We start from the raw sequence: 22,290 nt of genomic DNA, 5'->3' as shown, positions 1-22,290 counted from the left end.
CTGGCGGAGCCTGGATTCACCTCCCACTGTGCTCAGCAGCCGCACTCACCTGGGACAAGGGCTCCGGCTGCCTATGTGAGAAGGGGCGCCAGACCCTACCTCCGCACTCCCAGGTTGCCTGCGGGAAGGCAGGGAAGTGTCTGTTCTCCACCAGCTGCAATGTTGCTCAAGACTTTTTATAGATCCCTGTTATGGACTGCACTGTGTCCTGCCTCAACGTTCCGACATGGATGCCCTAAACCTACTACAACTGCTGAGATGGGTCCATTCTAGAGGGGCCCAAGGCACAGTACAGTCACAAGGGCAGAGTCTGGTGGACAGGGTGACATCCTCGTCAGAGGGGAGAGACAGTGGAGAACGTGAGCTGTCTTTATCTTTCTCTGTCTCTGTCTCCCTCTCCCCTTCCCCCCTTCCTCTCTCTGTCTCTCCCTCTCTCTCCTTCCGTCTCTCTAAGCACTCAGAGGAAAGGCTGCGTGAAGACACGGAGCAGTGAGAAGTTTGCTGTCTGCAAGCTGGGTCCAGGCTCCTCCCCCACTAGCCTGCCCGGCACCCTGACCTTAGACTTCTGGCCTCCAGGATTGTGAGGAATCAGCCCACCCTGGAGCCTTGCGTTCTGGCAGCCCAGGATGACCGAGGCAGTGGCATTCATCATCTAAGGGAATTTCTTTTTTTATTCTTGTTTTGCTGGGTTTATTTCTTGTTTTAATTGTGGATGGATGCCGGATTTCATCAAACGCTTTCTCCGTATCATTTGAGAAGATTGTAAGCTAATGATTTAATCTTGACCAGTCTGAACTCCAGAAGAACCCTCCAGACAGCAGGAGGCATCACCCTTTGCACACACACTCTTGCACACACCTCTATCTCCTGGCTGTGTCCGCCTCTCTGGCTCCCTGACCAAAGTCCGAGCCCACCTCACTACTTTCACATGTATGAACCCTCCTTTCAACTCGGGGAATGTCCTCTCCTCGCTCGAATGTTTGGCCTCGGCAAACCAAAACCACTCTAGTTTTAGGGCTGTCGTTCCAGCTTTGACTGCAAAAGCTTGGTTTCAAAGTCAGTGCCCACATTTAGGTGAGGGCTGCTCTGCCCTCCTCTTTCTCACAGGCACACTATCTGTGCCAGCGGGATAGCTGCCTTAGGGCTGGGGTGGGGCGGGGCATCGAGGAGGGAATGCTTACCGGGCCCCCACACTGCTGCGGCTTTTCCTGTCCCGGACTGATGCAGATGCTGACCTCCTCAAAGTTCCCTGAAAATCAGGCTCTGCCAGTTTATCCACCCAGCCACACACTTACCCATCCAAATGTCTATCCACCATGCATCTAACCTCCCATCATCCATCTCCTCATCCACCCATCTACCCACCCATCCACCACTCATTTATCCATCTGTTCATCCACCCACCCAGCCAACTACCCCACAGGTGCAGCGTGCACTCTGACGAGGCGTGGCAGCAGGGAGGAGGTAGCACCTGGCTATGGAGCTGCCTCCTGGGCCTTGTCTCTGGGCAGATTTGGTATAAACCCAGCGACTGTCCCCACCCTGGCCTGTGGTGGGCACCAGTTGTGGGCACACAGACTGTGTCCTTCCTTCAGAGAAGCAGTAAGATGCTGCTGTCCTGGAAGAGCTGTGTCTCAGGGGAAGGCTCAGCAGCTCTTGCATTGATGAAGATGGACACACAGCCCTGGGATCACTGGCGCTTTCCCAGGCAGTGTCCATGGCAACAGAAAAGAGCAAACAGAAGCATCCTTCCACAGCCAACAGGAAATTCATTTTTAAGATCAACACCTTTCCAGAGGTCCAGATGCTTCTGGGTTCTCAACAGCATGGATTCATATGTCTCTACCTGTCTCCTTCCATGCAGAAAGTAGCGGAGAGCCTAAAACAATTTCTAAGTGGAATCCATAGAGTTGTATTCTTTGCTGAGGCCCAGGCTGTGCGCTTACTGTGACGCTGAGACTAACACAGGTGGTGAGCTGTTCATTTCCAGGGAATGTTCTGGAAAGATCCCTGTCAGATTGGAAAGCCCAAGGGGTCTCTGTCTCTTGGACACAGGAATAGTGATGTGCCTGTCATGAATCAAAGGTTTCCGAGAGAAACTCCCAGGTGAAGACCCACTCCTTGCTGATCTGCAGACCTGTGGCCTCTCTCCAGACTCACTGGGAAGGAGTCTCACCAGGGTGGAGCTTTGAGGCTGGCCTTGGCCTCTCCCCTCCGGGTGACACAAGGACTTAGCTTGCTAATGTCCTTGGGACACTTAAAAGCATTTATTATGTCCATGAAATTGTGAAATGCCAATAAATACCTACCGATTTGAAATACCACGAGCAGCTTTCTCTGAGGATGATTTAGTAAACACAAACTTAGCCACCAAACAGCTGCCATGGTTGTCTTCCACTGAGCTGATGTCAGTAGAAGTTTCCCAGGTGCCACGGAGTTGTTGCCCTGCTCAGAGAGGGAGAAGCAAGGGTGATGGTCAGACAGACTCGACTCGAGCCCCAGCACTGACCCGACCCACTGGGCTGGGTGAGCACGCCTCTTCTTGGACAGATGACCCTGTCGCACATCCTGTGGAGTTACCCAGACTGAATGAGTCTATGTCTATACGTGGCACCATTCATTGCTCTCACAACACAGGGCGCCCAGCACCCTCTGAACACATGCATGCACCCAGTCGGTGCCTGCTCAGGGTCTGGAGCACTGTGTGTCCTCTGGAGACAGTTAAGGCACTGCTTGGGCAGTAGTTCTTTCTCCTCCTCCAGGCCGCTGTGAGTTTCATTGCATCTATGTTCCCTAAAAGTGTTTGTTTCCATGAAACTCTGCACCGACCTCCTCTCGTCCATCTTTAATCTGGTTTGTGACGGAAACCATGCTGCTCGTTCCCCTCTGATGAGAACGGCCTGACAGCTGGACCATTGATCTGTGTCCTACCTTCCCCTCAGTGGTTGCCCATCACCAGCACCTGGCCAGAGCTTCAGCTGTGAAGGTGGGTTTACAGCCCCATTGCCTCTTATTTAAGTGTTCTCTCTACAGGGCCAGGGCCCTGAGACTGGGGTCTCCAAGGACAGCTTCAAGGTTCCCATTGCTGCAGCCTCGCAGGAAGCCACACTCCTGCACAGCTGCTGGTGGCTATGGGCAGGGCCTGAGCTAAGCACAGTCCTGTCCTTCCCTTAGGGACACAAGAAAGGTGGGCAGGGCCCTGGGCATCCACTTGGCCTTGGCTTCTGTCTCTTCAGCCCACGGACATGGAGAACGCAGGCAGCGCCACTTGGTGTCTGGAACAAAGAGACTGCATTGGCTCCATTTGTCCTTGCTCCAAAGGGTCCAGGAGGGAGAACTATCCCCTGGGCCCCGGGAGAGGGACAGGCTGCTTCTGTCACTGCTCCACAGCTGCTGGCGTTGGTCCCCACCCATCCCACATCCCCCAGTTCCCACCCTCCCTGTCCACCAGCATGGCCTGGACCCACCAGGTCTCCCTCAGCCCGATCTGGGAACCAAAACCCCTTGGCCATCACCTCCAGAGCCTAGTTCTTCCTGTCTCAGTTTCCCAGGCAGCCTGAGGATGAGAGTCAGGAGACCAAGGCATGATGGAAGAGGTTTGGGGTCCCAGGGCCTCTGAGGGACACCTCACTGCTTCCCCAGCCTCACCTAAGAGCCTATGTTGATAGCGAGAGTGGAGGAGGTGGTGAGGGTCAAGTAGGGAGGCAGCGTCGCAGCAAGTGGAAAAGCAGACAAGGCTCACATGAACAGGGAATGGCCTGTGAGGACCCGGAAGTGCCTGGGTCAGGATCGGGGTGTGGGCAGGAAGAACGTCAGCAGCAGATACAGCAAGACCACATGTCCAGCTTCGGGAGTGTCTGGACCAAGAGGCCAAGGCCACCCCACCCTCTGTTCCCAGGAACCCCAGAAAGCAGTGATATCACCCCATCTTCCCAGGGGCAGCTGGAAGGGGCCCCACAACCCCACATGGCTGACCACAGGGTGTCCTCTTCAAGCCACAACCTGCGAAGTTGCCAGGGTCCTGGATGTGGACTCAAAATCTCTTCCTGAACAGGGAGATTGGATCACAAAAACTGTCCACAAAAGAAGCTACAAACAATCTGTCACCCCAAGGAGAATAATTAATCAAATGCCAAATGGGGAAAACCAAGAGTTTTGAATAAATGTAGAGATACAGTTATAAGAGCAAAATATTATCATTTGTCCAACATAATTATTTTCTTGGAAACCATCGATGATTAATAAGCCACATTATAAATATGCTCCTGAGCCTCAATTTCATCTCTCCAGTCTAATTAACATGCTAGGGAATTGCTCTTTTGGTGGGCAAAGACATTTAAAATATATATTTCATGAAATCCAAGTTATTTGTCATAAGCTCCAAGAGTAAAAAATAAAATATGGAGAATGCTACAGTCATTTGAATACTTTATGATGTGACTGTGTTCACATACCCGAGTTCTTCTGACTCTGGAAGCTCAGGACTTTGAGCCAGAACCCTGTGGCCTGCGCCTCACCACACTCCTGGCCTTTTTTCACACCTGCTGCTTCCAAAGTGCCAAGTCCACAGGGCGGGGCCACCTCAGGAATGATGGTGTTTGCTTGGGCCTTCCAGGTGCCCCTGCACCTGGGTGTTGGGCTTTCTGCTTGGTCCCACCTGGGACGGATTGCGTGCTGGGGACACAGGTGCCAAGGGTGACCTAGTTCCAGCAGAGCCGCTGCTGTGGGCCAGAAGCCATCCTTCCCTGCGAGGCTGGTGCTGGAGCCACTCCAGCAGCACAGCCAGGCTGACCATCAGTGCCCAGGTCAGTGCCCGGGTCAGTGCCCGGGTCAGTGCCCAGGTCAGTGCCCAGTGCTCTAGCAGAGACACAGCCCACCAAGCTGCTGAAGAGAAAAGCCACAAGTGTGCAGAGACCCCACGACCCAGGGACACAGATGCCCTCCACTATCTTCCTGTGGGTACCCCAGACTTCCTCCTCCCCCTACAACCACCCTGTGCCTCCCCAAACCATGTAGTGGCTGTAAAGTGTCCCCAAGACAAAACCCAATGCTGGGATTTAGACTAAAGGAGGTGATTGGGGGGCCCTGGGGCCTGAGAGACCAGAGGGCTGTGGGGGATCTGGGGACCTAGGGACCTGGGGGCCACCTCTGATCTCCTCTCAACCTCGTTTTCTTCTTCCCTTTTGTATTATCTCTTTTTATTCAACTGCACCCCTTCTTCCTTGTCCCCAGATCAGTTTCCCAGCGCTTGCATGTCCTCTTGGCCCCACCAGAGACAAACCTGGAAACTCCTTGAATCCTTGCAAGATGGGCTGAACTAGGCTGAGGGTGCCACAGGCCACACACCTGCTCCCCCAGGTCTGCGGGGCCAAGGGATCAGGACAGGCTGCCCGCTGCAGGGTCCTCATACAAAAGCATGGCAAACCACTCAGAATCGGAAGGCTGGTCCAGTCCGTACTCATTCCGTCTTCCGGGGCCATCCTAGGTGACTCTGGACCTGCAGCGCCAAAGGCTGATGAGCACAAGTCCTGGACACCTGATGTCACCCCCCCACCCTGGACAGAGGCCAAGGCTGTGGGCATCTTCCAGCCTCTCTGCCTGGCCCCTGGCTCCCTGGGCAGGGATGTCTGGCCAGAGGCAGCAGGGAGGGGGTCACATAGGCCCATGGCAGAGGGACCCCTCTCCAGTGGCCGTGCCAGGTGGCGAGGCTGGACGTCACCGTTGCAGAATTTCCTGGGAGGAAAGTGCATTCTGCCCTATGAAGCCCACTTGACATAAATGAAGGCAGATATCAGAGGCCTCCCTCTTTAAAAAGCCCAATAATCATCCCATAGAGCAACACAGCACTAGAGAATGCAAAGCACAGATTCTCCCAAACAGGAAAAATGAGGTGATTCAGTGAAGAAAAGTGTAGAAATCACAATAAATCTGCAGCTGCTCTAAACTTGCTTAACAAAAATGAATAAAAATTCACAAAGCAAAAGACATTTGAAAGAGTAGCAAAATGATAAAAGCCCAGTATCAGGTAGAGGTTTTACCACTCTCTCTCTTTTTCTGCCAGTTTATGCAGAAAAATACAAAGCTACATCATAGGATATATGAACACCAAGATAAATTCTTGGGTTTATTATATATTTATCAAATACACCCTGATAACTAAAAAGAGTCTGTTTTCCAGCACCCCAAGAACATTCACCAGCAAAGAGCTCATATTAACCAACAAAGCCTCTCAATAAATCCTGAACAACGAGCCCCATGAGACAGATTTGCTGAGCCCAGCAGAACGAAATCAGAATGATTAGAGGCAAATTACAAACAGAAAACTCTTAGAAGTTGCCAAAAAAATTGCCCCGTACCATTCCTGGGTGGGAGAGAAAACAAAATTCTGATCAGACAGGCTGTCTCGCGATGAAGGACAAAAGAACGGTACCTTCACAGCACTGCAGAGTGACCACCGTGTCTTAGTCGCTTTTCTCATTGCTGGGACAAGCTAAGGAGAAGAGAGGTTTATTTTGACTCACATTTCAGTCCATGGCTGGCTGGTTCCAAGGCAGGATGGTGTGGCACAGGGGCCTGGCGGAGGAGAGCTGCTCACTGCATGGAGGACAGGAAGAGTGGGAGGGGGAGCTGGGGAGAGAGAGGACCCCTTCCAACCAGACCCCACCTCCTAACTGCACATCAGCAGTCAGCCCCCATAATCCAACCGCCTCCCTAAGGGCCCACCCATGAGACCACGAGGCTCTGGGGCCCGTGTTCATATGAACCGTAACACAGAATCAGTGCCCAGGTACGGCAAGGATCCCGGAGTGCTGTGGCACAGGGGGCTGAGTTCCAAAGTCTTTCTCCTGAGAACCCACAGCCCAGCCCAACCATGACAGAAACACCAGAAAAGTCCAGGTGAGGGACATTCTGCAGAACCCTGAAACAGAATTCTTCAGAACCATCCAGAGCACAGAACAGGAAATTAAGAACTGTCACAACCAAGGCCATGTGAGTACTAAGCAGGAAGACAATGGGTAAAGACAGAGAGCCTGAACAAGCCATGGATTTCAGTTGATAAGAATGTACAAGAACTGGTTCATTAACTGGGACAAATGTTCCATGCAAGAACAGGGGAGCTTGGGATGGGGCCGGAGGGATACTGTGCGACTGTCTCGGTTTCTCTGTAAACCTATATTTGTTCTAAAAATTAAAGTCTGGAGAAAATTAAGGGCAATGAGAAAGATTAATCACATTATTACGATCTGTATTGTGGAATAGCATGGATCATTAAAAATGGGTTAAACTTCAAGTATTGATGGAAAAGGAAACCCACAGTATGATGTTAAGTAAAAAAAAAATATTAATAATATGCAAGGTGGTGTTTAGACTGTGGCCTCCTCTTCATTTAGAATGCCTGTGGCTGGGTCCAACTTGTCCTTGCGCAGATGTAGGGTCAGTGACAGTCACCCATGTGCTTCCAGTGTTCACACGTCCCAACCTGTGCCCGGGCAGGAAGCACCACACCATGAGAAGGGAGGGAGGGTTGTGTAGGGTCAGAATCCCTTACTCAAAGCATGCTGGAGTCGTATCACCCTTTAAAAGTCACTTCAAGCATGCAACATTATGTGACCACACAGAACAGCTCTGTGGCATGGCTCAGAGGAAACTCATAGCCAGGAACCCCGGTCGTTAATTGGGGCAATGAAGAAAGATCAACCAATGATCAGCTCTCCCAGGGCTCATCCGTGAGACCTGAGCTTGGAGTCACCAGCACCCCGAGATGAGTCTCCTTTCTGGTATCCTTAAGGGGCCTCAGGGCCGAGGTGGCTGCTGAAAACAGGCCTGGGGTGGCATGGAGCCCCAGAATCAAACCAGTTCTTCATTAGTGGTGGGAACCCAGACACAGTTAAATCCCCCACAGTGAGGTCTGTACGTGAGACCTGGGAGAGGTGTTTGCAGGACGACTTCAAGGGAACCTGCGGCCACACCTAGTCAGGACAGAAGCAAACTGAGAGGTGTCCCATGGAGGCAACTGCACTCACAGGTGACAGAATAAATTCAAATAAAGGAAACCACAGAATCCAGAATGAAAATAATAAAGCAGAAAATGCACCTACAAGAGAACCCAACCAGATAATGCTTTGAAAATACTTTCAAAATATCACCTGAAAACACTACAGAGGTACATTAAAGGCAAATCGATAAGCAGCCCAGAGCTTAAGTGAATTTGCGTGTGGGGGTGGTACTGGGGATTGAACTCGGGACCTTATGCTTACAAGGCAGGTGGCAGCACCCTGAGCTAAATCCCCGGCCCTTAAGTTAATTTTTTTTTTGGTACCGGGGATCAAACTCGGGTCCACAGGCCACCAAACCACTGAGCTAAATCCCAGCCCCTAAGTTAATTATTTTAAATGTTCAAAATAGTTGAGCCTTTGGGCAAAATGGGACAACTCCATAGAAAACTGTAACTTGGCAAAACTGAGTCAAGGAGGAAAATATAGGAAGATGGAGTAGCTGTAAAACTTTTAAAAAATTAAAGCAAAAGCTAAAAATGTTCTCATCAGTGATCACAGAGCCCAGATGACTCTTGTATAAACCCAACTACTTCTATGTGAGCCACACAACTTGACCCAAACCCAGAACACACAGGGGGGATGAGCCACAGATCCATCACGCACCCGTGGACTCAGATGCCAAAACCTGAACCAAACATTAGAGCAAAAGGCGAGGGGCGGACAGGAGCAGGGCGGTGGGGAAGGCTGGGGAGGGAGAGGCAGAGACAAACGTACTGAACGCCACCGAGCTGCGCACTTAGAGCAGCTAGCAGGGCAAATTGCTCTCCTATTAAACCGCGATAAAAAGAACAGCAACCAAATGCCCTGGATGGTCCTGTCCTCCTACAGGCTCACTCGCAGCTCGAGGCACTGACGGCTGCTGACGCTGGAGCCCCTGTGCATCCCCAGATGAGGAGTCGTCATCGCACTGCGCTCCCATACGCCACTGCATGGGTTCACTGAGTGATCAGCACTATAAATGGAGAGGGGTGAAAAAAAAACAGACATCATAAAATGCAGGAGTGCGAAGGAAGAAAAGACTGTCACTTATCAATTATGCAATTACCTAAATTTAAAACATATGTAATATCCAAAATTGCCAGAATGAATGAGTTCTTAAAATTACCGGATTTGAAAAATCAGTGTGGCCAGGCAAATTTCATTTTCGCACATCAGTAAAAAACAAATATGAATTTTATAAAAGTCAACTTTCATAATAGCAAGCCCAACTGTAGGAATAAACCTAGCAGCACTACCCAAAGCCCGTCTGCACAAAGCCGCGAAGCTCCACAGGAAGATGTGAAAGAATCCAGGTAGCAGGGGTGGAAAACTCCTCCACGGCCCCAGCCCCACCGGCTCCCACCCCGTGCAGATGGGGGTCACAGCCTCACTGCGAAGCCTCTGAGCCCCACGGCCTCCCATCAGCGTCTTCAGAGAGCGGTCTCCCCGTGCGAGGGCAGCAGGACAAAAGGCCAAAGGTCCGGTGTGCAGCAGAACTTGCCCCAGAAGGCAGCAAATGATTGGGACCTGCGGTGTGGCCCCTCCTGGGCAAACAGCGCCCTTTGCTGCATCATCGTGACACACAGGCACGCTGCCAGGCCTGCCGGGATTGTGGCTGCAAGGGGCAAGTAGGGAGATGAAGCAGAACCAGAAACCAAGTGTCTGTGCAGGGTCTGCCTTCCCAGGGAGATGAAGAGAAGGGTCTGACATGAGGCTGTCTCCCCTCCAGCTCCTTGCAGCCCAGGGGACCCCCAGAGCCTGCCCTGCCCCACCGGGGCCTGCCCACCAACGCTCACCCTTCACACGCCGTGCCGGTGCCTAGTCCTGACGTCTCCCGTGAGCGGTGCAGTGCTGGCCCCTGGCCTAGCTGCACCGGCTTGGTCCAGGCCTTTCACCCTGCTGCTCTCCCAGAGATGGGCCTGTTAGGATAAGTGACTGAACAGCTGGTGCAGCAGGGTGACCCGCACCAGAGCCGACCTGGCTTCTACGCGTCCCCAGCACTAGAGGGCGCTCAAGTCCCCTCAGCCCCGCTGCTGGCGTCCTGACAGTGGAGACCAGGAGGACGAGATGGTGCTGCTCCCTGGACCCAGCCTTGATGGCGGACTCTCAGTCAGCTACTGGGGCGTGAGGTGCAGGCCGTTCGATTAAATGCCACTCTGCAAGTGTCTGTAGGGCGCTCCTTTGGTTGATGGACGGCGTGAGCTCTGGCCTCCCGGGGTGGGCGGCCCTGTCCAATCCTGGAGGCCTGTACAGAGTTAAAGGGAGGAAGCAGGGACTCTGACCTCTCAGTGCCCTGTTTGGGTTGGGGCAGGGTCTCCTACCCTCAGGGCTCCTGGTCTGCAGCCTGCAGACAGGCCGGTCCTCTGACCTCAGGACAGCTCCGCTAAGTCAGAAACACCATTCAGCATGACACCACACTGTGCAGAGGCAGCCAGCTCGGAGCCCACCCCCCACTGCGCCCGTGATGACACCACGGTGTATCTGAGTCCCCCTGAGCATGTTGACCAAACCAGGCCCCAGTAGGCACTGGGTACCGTGTTGAGCCAGGAATCGCAGGAGAGAAGCAAGCACCCTGGAGCCCACCCACAGAGCAAAGACGCCCACCTGGGCTGCTGTCCTCTTGCAGAAACCATGTCATCTGGCATTGCAGGAGGCCGGGGACACCCGAAGGACCACGCAGACACTTCTGGGAGGCAAAGTGAAAGCACGAAGCACATCCTCAACCGCAGCATTCCGAACCTGGCCTTGTCTCCTCTCCCTGCAATGAGGCAACCTGGTTTCCTGGGGCGCCCCACCGCTCACCCTGTGTGGTGAGGCCGACTTCCCACCACAGTGCACCCAGACATCTTCTTGCTCAGGAGAAGGAGCAGCCACCCAGAGCTGGGGCAGCCTCCCTACCCTACTGCTGATGGTTGGAAACAGAGGCCTGTCCAGTCGAGAGGGACACAGATTTGGGGCTGAGTGCTAAGCACCTGCAAACCCTGCCCTGCACTGAGAGGCCCAGGGAGTTTTCTTAAATGAAATTCTCTGGAGCCATCTCCTCAGTCACCCCTGTGAGATGAAACCGAGATCTTAGTGCGACTGCCCTGACCCTGCCCTGCGTGAACTTCCTCTCCCAGATGGGGAGTGAGCTCCGTCATCTCACAGACAGAACCCACGCAGCCACACAGCTCACTGTCCCCCAGACCCAAGTCACAGCCCTCGCAAGGCCCAGGGCCTCCCAATGTCACAGCCACCATGGAACAGCCAGGGCTCAAGCCCTGAGCCAGCAGCCACCCCCAGACCAGCCTCCTCCAGCTGACAGGCAGCAGGATCTGCCCAAAACACACTGCCTTGGCACAAAGATTTTTTTTTTTTAATTGAAAGCGATTAGGAAAAGCAGCTCTAAGAAAAGCCACGTGCCCCAACGCAGGACATGGATATACATCAGTCCCAGGGGACAGACCTGTCATAGTGTTGGTGCCATAACAGAGCAGAAATAAACACATCACACAGGTGCATAATTAAAATCACATCTTCTAACAACACGCTGGAGACGCTGACATGTCAGGGTAAGCAGAGGCCAGCTCACCGTGCCACTGCACTTAAGCATTTATCACTCCCGAGTTTGACTGGTGCCCCAGACTCCTGCTGTGCACAGCCACCTCTCTTTTCTGCTGGTGACAAGATGCCCTTGCTGAGGAACCATGGACAAGGACGGTTGACCAGGTGATGCGTGCACGGAGTAGACACGTCCTGCAGCCCGAGAAGGGCTCGTCCCCTCTCTCGGGCAGCAGCCCCTGGGTCACCCCCGCACCGCTGATTCACAGATTCTACCTCAGGGATCCCTCATGCCTCCAGGTGGTCCTGGACAGCTTCCACCCTAGTGAAAACCCGGAAAGAACGACTCTAGAGGACTTGACTGTTTTCACCCCCAATCAGGTGGCCCCTGATTTATCTGGGGAACCCAGATGACACCCACCGCCCACTGGCTTCTGAGACATCCGTCTTGCCACCCGTCCACCCCCTTGGTTCCTTTAGGGACTGGGCTCCCGGACAGGGCCAGGCTCCGTGGCGCCCAGCACTATTCTCTCTGGGGAGGAGAGTTCCATGCTATCTGCTGGGTGCCGCTGAGCCACCGCCTTTGTGGATAGCAGGACGTGGGACTCTAACGTCAGCCCACATCCCACGCTCCAGACCAGCAGTGTTGAGCAGGACTGTGGATTCGCCGTCACATTACCCATGATGTATTTCTGTCTGTGAGAGAACAGAGCCCACTTGCTGCACTGTAGAGCAAGGCTAGTGAGGTCTGTTTGGGCAGCTGAGGCAGAGGACGTTCTCACCAGCAGCCTCCTCCACGAGGTCCAAACACAGGACTGGACTTCTCATTTCATCCATGGACACAGAGCTCAGGGTCCATGCCTGGGAAGTGGGGGTCAGACCCAGCCAAGTGGTCACGCAAAACAGTGGAACATGGGACAAGCTCCAAGAGGGAGGCTCCTGTGGGCATGGATGGCATCGGGGACCGGGAACCGGGCTGAGCCCCGAAGCACACACGCCACCTGCTGGCTTAGTGTCACCTCGTCCCATGGCTTCACCCACCCAGAGCCCGGGGTCCTCTACCCCCAGTGAGCCCTGAAGCCCCACCCCCATGGAGACCTTGGTGAAGCCACACCAAGCACTACACTAACGTGACACAGTGACATCTATGACGAGTCAGACAATGGGGTCTGAAGGCTTGGTAGTGTGGGCCCCGCCCTGAAGGCAGGGACCCTACCCCTACCCCAGGTCCTGTCCTCCCCTGGGATCAGGGCTCTGAAAGACTCCACAGCCTGATAGAGTTGCTTTGCTCCTGGGGACAGCAGAGGGCACTATCTCACCTGGGTCCTTGGCCACCTGTGGCTCAGTGTCCCCTCTCAGGAGCCCAGGATCCCAGAGAGGATAGGACCTTGCTGTAGTGGGTGAATGCTTCCCACCCATGTCTGAACCCCCAGAGCTGGGCCCCCTGGACCTCACTTCTGGCACCAGCCGTAGCCCTCCCAGGCCTTCCACCTTCTCCTCGGTTTCTGCCTTAACAAATCTGAATGCACCACTGACCACAGCCAGCATGGGCCTTGGTCCATGGCCTGGAGGCCCCTACATTCCTGTGGCTTCAGGGCACGGGGACAGGGTGGCAGCACGTGGCTGTGCGTGAGGACCACAGATGGGTGCACTTGCCCAAGCTAGCTCCCTGGGGAGGCCTGGACTCTGAGTCTGGGGACAACAGGGGCAGTCAGGTGCCACTCCAGAATGCTGAGAAGTCATTTCTGTCATTTCTAAGCCACTTGGTTTGGGAGGTTTTGCTATGGTAGCCAGAACGGGTGGGCCAGCAGGTGTGTGCATAAGTACTGCATGGCTTAGGTCTGAAGCGTCCCGAAAGGTTCTCGGTGTTGGAACTGCTCTTGCTTAAGATGGTCAGATGCAAGGGCTCCAGCTTCACCAGTGGATCCATCTACGGGCGGCCTTCCTGGGAGGCACTGGAAACAGGGGGCAGGTCTGGGTGAAGGGACTGAGTCGAGGGGCCGTGGCCTTGGCGACCCTAGCTGGTCCTTGGTCCCTCCTCTCTTGCTTTTTCTCTCCCGCCTCCTGGCAGCTTTTCCCCCATGCCTTCTGCCATGATGTTTTCTCCTCCCTGAGGGTGTGGACAGTGGAAGCAGCCAACCATGGACTGAAGCCAGAAGTCAAGATAAACCTCTCCTCCTTAGAGTAGCTTTCCTTGGGTATTTTGTCACAGTGACGAAAACTTGACTAACGTGTGTATTATGTTATGGATGTGCGTGCAGGCCGGGTGTGGTGGCTCATGCCTGTAATCCCAGCACTTGGAAGGCTGAGGCAGGAGGATCCCTGTGAGTTCGAGACCAGCCTGGGCTGCATAGTGAGTTCCAGGTCAGCCTCAAATACATGTGAGACTACTGTCTCAAAAAAACAAAAAAAAGATGTGTGTGTAGATACATTTCCTATATGCATGCTTGTGTCTGTGTGTCTTAGCAGAGAATACAAATGCTGTGGAATAAACTGTCAAATCATTCTAATTCTTTTCAGACCATTTTGAACCCGCTTCACTGTAATTAGGCAATATAAGGACACCCACTTTAAGAGCCAAGTCCATGAGTTTTGCCTGATGTGTTTGTGACATGCCCAGCACCAGCATTAAGAAATGGAACACATTTCACCCCCAAGGTTGCCCCAGTCCCCTCTCCAGCTGCCTCCCTCAAGCAAAGATTTGCTTTCTGTCACTGTGACTTGGATTTCTCTCAAGCATAATGCAGATAGAACCATGGGTGTACACTCTCGCCTCAGGCTTCTGTCACACAACATGCTTTGAAAATCATGGTGTCACTACATGTATTAGCGTATTCATCACTTTCCCATTGCTGTGACAAAACACCTGACCTCTGAAATGGAAAGGAGAAGAGGTTTAATGTGGCTCACAGTGTGGGGGATTCGGTCCATGGTCACTTTGCTCCCAGGTAGAAATGGCACGGCGGAGGGGACTGGTGAAGGAAAGCTGGAGACAGGAAGCAGAGAGAGACAGGAGGAAGGGAGGAGCTGGGGTGAGCATACACCCTTCGGTTACCCCCTCCTCCAACCGGGTCCTGACAGCACATCCAGCCAGGAGCTCATCAGTGGATCAGTCCACTGGCGTGTAGATCCACCTGTGACCTGGTCATCCCCCTAAAACCTCACCTCAAAACATATGGGACCTTTAGGAGGACAATTTAGATCTAACTGTAGCACTGCATTTAAATCCTTTTCATTTCTGAGTAGTTTTGTTACAGCGACACAGACCAATCCTCTGTGGAGACACAGTCGCCGTTAATAGTCATGCGGATTCTTTGCAGCTTTTAGCTCTTTGGACAAATCTCTTGTGTTTTCTTTTTTCTGGAGTAAATGTCTAGGAATGTAACTGCTATGCTGCAGATGGCAGGGTGTGTGTTTATCTTTGTAAGAAAATAGCCAACCCTTTCCCAAGGGTATGAGCCCTGTACACCCGATGATGGTCTTACACCAAACTTGTCTCACCGCTTCTATATTCTAGACAGTGCTTGGTTGAGTTAAACTTTTAAAGTCTGCCCATACTAATGGATATATAATGGTATCTCATCATTGCATTATTTTCCCTAACAATGATGTTGAGTAGTTTCATATGCCTTTTCTTTTAGTAATGTTACTGTTCTAGTTTTTCCATGTAGATCTGTGATCTCGTTTTTGGTCAGTGTTAAAACTCATTTTTCTTCCATGAAAATACCACTTTTAAGCATAATTATGGACTCTGTTCTGTTGATTTGTCCTTATGCCACCATCACACTGTCTTATTTACTGTGGTTTTACACCAAATCTTCAAAACAGGCAGTATGAGGCTCCAACTCTGAATTTTCTTTCCAAAATGTTTTCTCTGTTTTAAATCCTTTGCATGTCTTAATAGATTTTAGAATCAGGTTGTCATTTCTATTGTTTTTTAAAAAGGCTTCTCAGATTTAGTTGGGATTATATTGAGTCTGTAGACCAGCGGGGCAGCCTGGAGATCTTAGCTGTGCTAAGTCTTGGGGTCCAGGAAGATTCTATTTCCTTTGGTCTGTTCAGTTCTTTCTTAAGCTTCTCTCAGGACATTGCTCTTGTGGAGGAAATGTCTTCAGCATATTTGTTCTCAAGTAGTTCTTGTTTGAGATGCTGTTATAAGTGAGTTTCTTGTCTGAAATTGTTAATGTCATCTTTGTCGGCTGCGGCTGTCACTGCCAGCTAAATGATGACCCATCAGAGATGCCTTTTGACACAGGGACCTGCAGCAAAGTTTTCCAAAATTATACAGTGGGACAGATGGTCAGCAGGTCCCGGCCGCAGGCAAAGCACAGCTCACCGTCACATCCAAGTGCAGAGTCACACGGCTTGGGCCGGGGGTCTCAGCCCCAGCCCTCCACACTCACACTGAGCTCTGCCCGCGTCCCCCAGCTGCACACCCCCCCCCACCCCGGCCTTTCCCGTGCAATCTGTGACCCCTGCCTCCCCCAGCACAGCTACAGACTCCTCCTCCTACCACCTCACACCACATTTGTCCTACGAGGAAAGAGTTCATGTTCGTGGTGCAATCTGCTCTCTGCTTCCCCTGAACTAACAGCAGTTACATCCCAAATTGTCCTTAAACTGTTCGCACTACCTAGGAATTCTGTATGTTCAATAATGCTCTGATTGACTGAAACCACAAAGTCACCAGAGTCTCACTTCTCAGGGTCACTGAGACCCCCACAATGCTGACCTGAATGAATAAGATCACATCAGAGGCTGTGTTGCTAGGTAATGCTGCTGGTCACCCCAGCTGTGGTCGTGGTATCGGCCAACTGACCTAGAGTCATTTGATCGCTTAACAGGAGGTACAGCCACAGGAGCGTGGGCACCAGGAGGTGACCAGGACCAGTGAGGAATAGCCACCCTCCTCCAGGTGAGTGATCTTCCTGTGCCCCAGAGAGATCTGAGTACACTGCCAGGATGAAGACCTCACGCCTCAATGTAGGAGGCACCTCGGCATCCGAGCCATTCCGGGGAAACAAGCTGACCCCAAAAGGAGACTCACGGGCTCCCACACTGGGTGCCATCCCTCACCTGAAATGCCCCATCCTGGAAGCGGATGCTGGACTGGCTCCTGGCTGGTGGCCCCAGTGTGGGCAGGAGCCAGCGAGGGGTATAGAAGAAATTGGTGTGCAGCCCGGCCTCTCTAATTGCCTTCTGCTGGGCTGTCCTGCTGCAAGCTGGCCTGGAGTTAAATAATTAATCTCCTCTTCCTAGAGGTCTCCGGCAGTGCATAGGGTCCTCACGTCCTGACTTGCTCATATAGGGCAGCTGCTGACTAAGCCCCATGCCTTGCATTCTTCAAAAGTTAAACTTACCAAGCAGCCACGCAGCACAATGGGCAGGCTTTGTACTTCGTTTTAATTGGGGAACAATCGAGGAGTGGGAGAAATTCATTTGTATTCATGGCATCAATAATTTAATATGAAAAGAGCAGACAAGAAGAGAATACACATCCACACATGCAAATCTGGCTAGAATATACGATTCCCGTAATGAAAAAACTTTTAATTAGGAATTCACGATTCCATTTTAAAAGCAGGGGTGGACCTGGGACACCACTGCTGTATTCTCTACATAACAATCTTGAAAAGATACAACTTTAGGAAGGAAATACATCAAAAAAATTAACAGAAGTTGTCTCTGGGCAGCCACGCTGTGGACGGTTTATTTTTACTTTTCTTCTTTGTGTGTTTCGGTGTCTTGCAAACCCTCTCTAATGAGCATTTTTTAGTTTTATAATAAAGCCATGCTTTTAAACAGATAGCGAGTCGAAGTTGAAGTCTACGTGTTAACATAGTCTGTGCTGGTCCGAGAGAGCTTGGCGCCCGTGCATGTTTCTTGGGGAGCTGGGGAGTGCTTGGAGGTAGTCCCTGGAAGGGGCAGCTCCCTCCCTGACTCCTCCGTTCCCTCTCTGCTTCCTGGTCACCACGACAAGAGCAGCCGTTTGTCCACAAGGCCCCTTTGCCTTACTGTTTCTGATTTGCAGCCAACTGACCATGGACTGAAACTTCTAAAATCCGTGAGCCAAAATAAACCTGTGTTTCTTTAAATTGTGGATTTGGGGTATTTTGTCCCCATGGTGGAAAAGTGACTAAGACAGACATGTAGCTTGTTCCAGCTTATCCACTGCTACCTTTGCAGGCCAGGACTCAGGATCTGGTGAGATCTGAAGCCGTGATCCCCATAGGCATGGAGGAGGCAGAGGAGGCAGGCAGGGGAACAACCACGCAGACGCCACAGGTCCAGGGAGAGCCCACTGTCAGGTCTTGGCTGTGCCCACGTGACACAAGAGGAGGACAAGGATTGTGCACATGAGGAAGCCCCAGGCCACAGAGCATCTCCCCAAGGCGGATGGGGATACGTCTCGGTGGGGCAGGCTGCACTCTGGTTTCTTCCTTTCCCTTTTTCCCCAGGCTTTCTGTGGTCAGACGTGGGATTTTCATACATGCACACCTTGTAAAATGTCTCACAAGCAAGCTAATTGGCACATCGGTCACGGCCCACAGCCACTCCCTTGTGTGCCTGGTGAGGACACCAGAGATCCCCTCTCCAGCCAATTCCACATCCACAACAGCAACGGCAACCGTCACGTGGGCTGAAGGTGCCCAGGACCCACCCGCCTGCTGTGACCTCTGCCCAGGCCGTCCCACCCTGGTGACCGCCATTCTCCTCGGTGATTCTGGGCATGACTGTGCTGGTCCTCCACTGCATGCCAGCCACACCTCCTGTGTACATCTGTCAGTCAGTGATCCCGCTGGCCTCCAGAGGATCTCGGGTCCTAGACCACGTGCAATCGCTCAGTTTCAGTCTTCAAGCGGGCAGCTCTGCAGCTCCTACCCAGCCGTGCTAGAGACACCAAGTGAATCCCATGGGGCTCACAAGGTGGAGAGTGGGGGCACGGTGTACAGGGAAACTGAGTCACAAGACCTGAATGCAGAGCATGCAGAAGCTCCAGCTGGGATTCAAGAAGACTCCTGAGGGTTCATCTGGGTGAGGCCCAGCTTCACGCGCAGCTCTTAGAACCAGTTCCGACCTTCTGTGCTCCAACAGGAAGTTCCTCCGTGACAGAGAGCAAGAGCTTCCCAACTCTCCCATTAATTCTGCAAGAGAACCTTCCCTCCCCTGCTCCGAGGCACTGTCTCCAAGCAAAGTGGCTAATTAGACAATTGGCCAGACTATTTAAAATGCACTTCAGAAGAACAAGCAATCACAATATTAAAAAAAAAAAAAATTGCAGCATTTCTAATACCTTAACCTATTTTTCCATCATATTTTTAGAAAAATGGATTCACATAATTTATTAATGCACCTCTTTTAATTTTGTTCACAAATAAGAAGCTGCAATTTCACTCCCACCTGAGCCATCCGAAAGGTTGTCAGCACCGGACAGCGGGCGAATTGCTACAGCGTGTGGAGGAGGATGGTGAGAGGCAGGTGGATGGCCTGGGACACTCTGTGGGACAGTGCTGGGTGGGGTCCTGCACCGTCCACGCCTCGGGGCCCTGACCGCGTCCTGCTGGATCAGTGACCGCTTTGTAAACATTAACCAAAGAGAAGAAAGGCCCAGGCACTGGGCACCCTGGCAATTTTGCAGCTTCCCTCTCAGGGAGATTCCTTCTGCTAAAGCGAGCACCCTGGCTGGGTGACCTTGATCGCATCCAAGGTGAAGGCTCTGTCATGAACACCTGATAGCCAGTATCTCTCCTCCCCACCCCGGGCCTCGGTGCAGGGACAGGGACAGCAGGCAGAGGTCCCTGAGACCCTGAAGCCCCATCCTGTCTGGAGTTGGCGCAGGCATCTTTGAGACCTGCAAGATGCGCCTGTGGCCTCGGTTGTGTGTGCTCGCTGACGGCGGTGAGGCCATAACCTAGCGCAACACAGCTCAGAGCGCTCAGCTGAAGGGCACAGCTCCAGGGGTGCTCAGCCAAGACAACCAGGAGCCAGCACAGGCCAGGGTGGGACTGAGGCCCAGACACGGCCACACTGGGTGAACCTAGAGTCAGTGCAAGGGACCCTGCATGGACCACAATGACGAGCGGCCGCCATCCCTGGCACCTGGGCAGCCACGTCCATGAGGCCTGCTCTTCTCCTGGGATGCCATGGAAACAGGCACTGGGACTGGTGTTCCCTCTCGGGGACTTCACTCAGACCCACTTTTGGGGGCCTCCTCCGAGGCCTCGCAGGATTCCCCAGAGCCCAGGCAGGGGCACAGACAAAAGCTGTGCCTGTTGCAGCCACTTGGTGTCCAGGAGAGCAGTGCTCACCGGGGCTGTAGGCCAGGGGCTAGCCCTCGGGGACAGACACAGCCTGCCTACATCCCCAACCCGCACAACTACCCACACCCCATGCCCGGCAGGGCCAGCGCCACACCAAGCACCAGAAGCTGCCCCTGAGCTCGCCAGGAGGAAGCTGGGCCCTCCAGGATGTTGGGGAGCAGGGTGATGGCCACTAGGCCCTCAGGAGGAGCTCTGGGGCAGAGCCAGAGGAACTAAGTATGCAGCAGTTTGCTCAAGTCAGTCAGTGAGTGGAGGCTAGACTGGAAAGGGCTGGCACAGGAGCAGCCTCAAAGGACCAAGAGGGAGGTGATAGCCAGGGTCAGGGAGGTAACGTGACCTGCGGTCCTGGAGGTGTGATGCTGAGCCTCTCAGAGACCGATGGGCCCAGCCACCCCAGGGACAGAGACATGAGAGCCCAGGAGGGCCCTGTCTGGCTGTCAGCTCCTGCCCAGGTGGATATGAGCTGGTCCTGCCCCACACCCCACCCCCGCCAGACAGGGAACCCTGGGGAGAGGACTGGATGGGGGTGCGTCCCCAAGGCAGCGGGACACTCCTGCCTCTATGTCTGCAAGGTTGGTGATGATGGAGACCCAGGGCCTCGAGAGCTCACTAACTGTGGGCCATCCACACAGCTCCTGTGCCAGCACAACCCCTGATGAGCAGTTCTGCAGCGCCAATGACTTGCATCATGGAACTTGGCAGACCCAGGCACACCTCTATCTTGAGGACAGCCTGTGCATGTGCGTGTGCGTGTGCGTATGTCTTAGGTGCTCACAGAAGCTTTGCACCCAGAGAGTGATGTGCACCCTGTGTTCTGTCCTGAGCCTGGGGAAGATGCCCCAGGCAGGGCACAGCAGAGCTCCAAGGTAGCCTGGCTCCCTCACAGCCTGCCAGTCGGCTCCTGGCGCCAGGGCCAAGGACAGAGGTGCAGGCATCCAGCAGAGCCTCAGCTTCAGCCGCTCGGACCCTCTCTGCCCCCTGCCCAGGCCGGGAGGGACCCTGCTCTTCCCAGGTGGGGGATGTGTTAGAGACCAGGCGACAAGAAACAGCCAAACCCAGGTGTTCACCACAGAGCCCTTGCGGGGAACATCTCAAGTCTGGAAGGCCGCAAAGCCGCTTTTACGTATTTACCTAATTTTAAATTAGGCTTCCCAGTCCCTAATCCTACAGCGGGTGCTATAAACTGCTGCCTATGAAGAAACAACGCCTGACGATGGGAGGGGTGGGGGGAGAGGGAAAGGACTGAGCACGGGGTCACCTCCCCTCCCCAGCTGCCAGCAGCCACAGGCCAGCAACCCCCACTCGGAGAGGGAGCTCAGTGACCCAGGGAGCACGGTGAGGCGGGCATCACTCAGGACAGATCGCCTGCAGGGACCCACCCCAGGCCTCGCCCTTGGGTGACCTCTGCCTGGGCCACAGCTGACTCACCCTGACCCTAAACCCCCAGAGTGCCACCCAAGTGATTAGCAGTCCTGCAGCGCCGACAACTTGGAACATGTGGCTTGGCAGATCCGAGCTGGCCTCCATTTTGAGGACAGCTTGTGCGTGTCTCAGCCAGTGCCCCTCCTGGGACTCTGAGGGACCCTCTGAACTAGGGGTCCCCTTGGCCCCTGACCCGATGCTCTTCTGGACTCTGCTCAGACCTGCACCCCACAATTCCCACCTCCAGGGGAGGGGACACAGGTCCCTGGTCAGCGTGGCTCGCTGCATTTTCAGGAGGCACCCCTGTGCCACTTGACCCTTGAGTCCCGGAGACAGGACCACCGTGGCCTCTTGCGGAGTCTCTGACACCCCGTCCCCTACCATCTGGGACTTCCTGGCCCTGAGCAGCGATGCTGAGGCCCCAAGTGGGGCTGCCGAGCTGCCACTGTCCACCCTGGTATAGCTCAGGCTCGCTCACACCAGACGCAGGCCCCAGCCAGCGGGCTCCAGCTCTGCACCTCCCCGGCTCTTCGCGTAGCCCTGTACGTCTCTGGACAGCGGGTTGCAGCCCGCTTGGCCTTCCCACTGATTCCCACGCCCTGCACGGATAGTGCAGACACCAAGAGCTACCTCCACACAGTGCAGCCTCCCAGACCCAGCAGTGGAGTCACCTGCCTGAAGAACATTTGCTCACGGGTCCCTCTAACCCTCCACTGGGGCCCAGAGGTGACTAAACCTCTATTTGCATTCATGGCTCTTGTCCACTAGAGGGCGGTCTCCATCTGAAGACCCCACTGGAATGGGTTGGGTCTCTCTCATTTTCTTCTCTGGCCTATTTTTCCCTCTGCTCTTCTGAGCTTGTGACCTGCATTCTTGGCCCCCAGGAGGCTTGTTCACAAAGTCACTCTTAGGAGTCAGGCACAGTGGTGCTACCTGTAGTCCCAGTTACTTGGGAGGCTGAGGCAGGAGGA

At 53.6% G+C, this 22,290-nt stretch overlaps 2 long non-coding RNA genes across 5 annotated transcripts; both read right to left on the bottom strand.

The window, feature by feature from the left end:
• Positions 1-463: 463 nt before the first annotated feature.
• On the bottom strand, positions 464-6,557 carry LOC104869186. 3 transcript variants are annotated; one of them, XR_782216.1, is made up of 4 exons: positions 6,522-6,557; positions 3,649-5,497; positions 2,310-3,556; positions 464-2,069 (listed from the first exon to the last, which is right to left on the bottom strand). It is a non-coding gene; the product is annotated as an uncharacterized LOC104869186 (long non-coding RNA). The 3 variants fall into 3 exon arrangements; XR_782215.1 differs by having other exon boundaries at positions 465-2,069; positions 2,310-3,275; XR_782217.2 differs by having other exon boundaries at positions 465-2,010; positions 2,310-3,275.
• Positions 6,558-8,339: 1,782 nt separating this feature from the next.
• Positions 8,340-10,005, bottom strand: LOC104869185. Of its 2 annotated transcripts, none has more exons than XR_782213.2 (3): positions 9,833-10,005; positions 9,103-9,651; positions 8,340-9,009 (listed from the first exon to the last, which is right to left on the bottom strand). It is a non-coding gene; the product is annotated as an uncharacterized LOC104869185 (long non-coding RNA). The 2 variants fall into 2 exon arrangements; XR_782214.2 differs by having other exon boundaries at positions 9,163-9,651.
• Between the last annotated feature and the right edge of the window lie 12,285 nt (positions 10,006-22,290).

This window comes from Fukomys damarensis, unplaced genomic scaffold (assembly GCF_012274545.1).
Source record: "Fukomys damarensis isolate Sample0158 unplaced genomic scaffold, DMR_v1.0_HiC HiC_scaffold_19, whole genome shotgun sequence".
NCBI lineage: Eukaryota > Metazoa > Chordata > Mammalia > Rodentia > Bathyergidae > Fukomys > Fukomys damarensis.
This window is presented reverse-complemented; position numbering and strand designations above follow the sequence as displayed.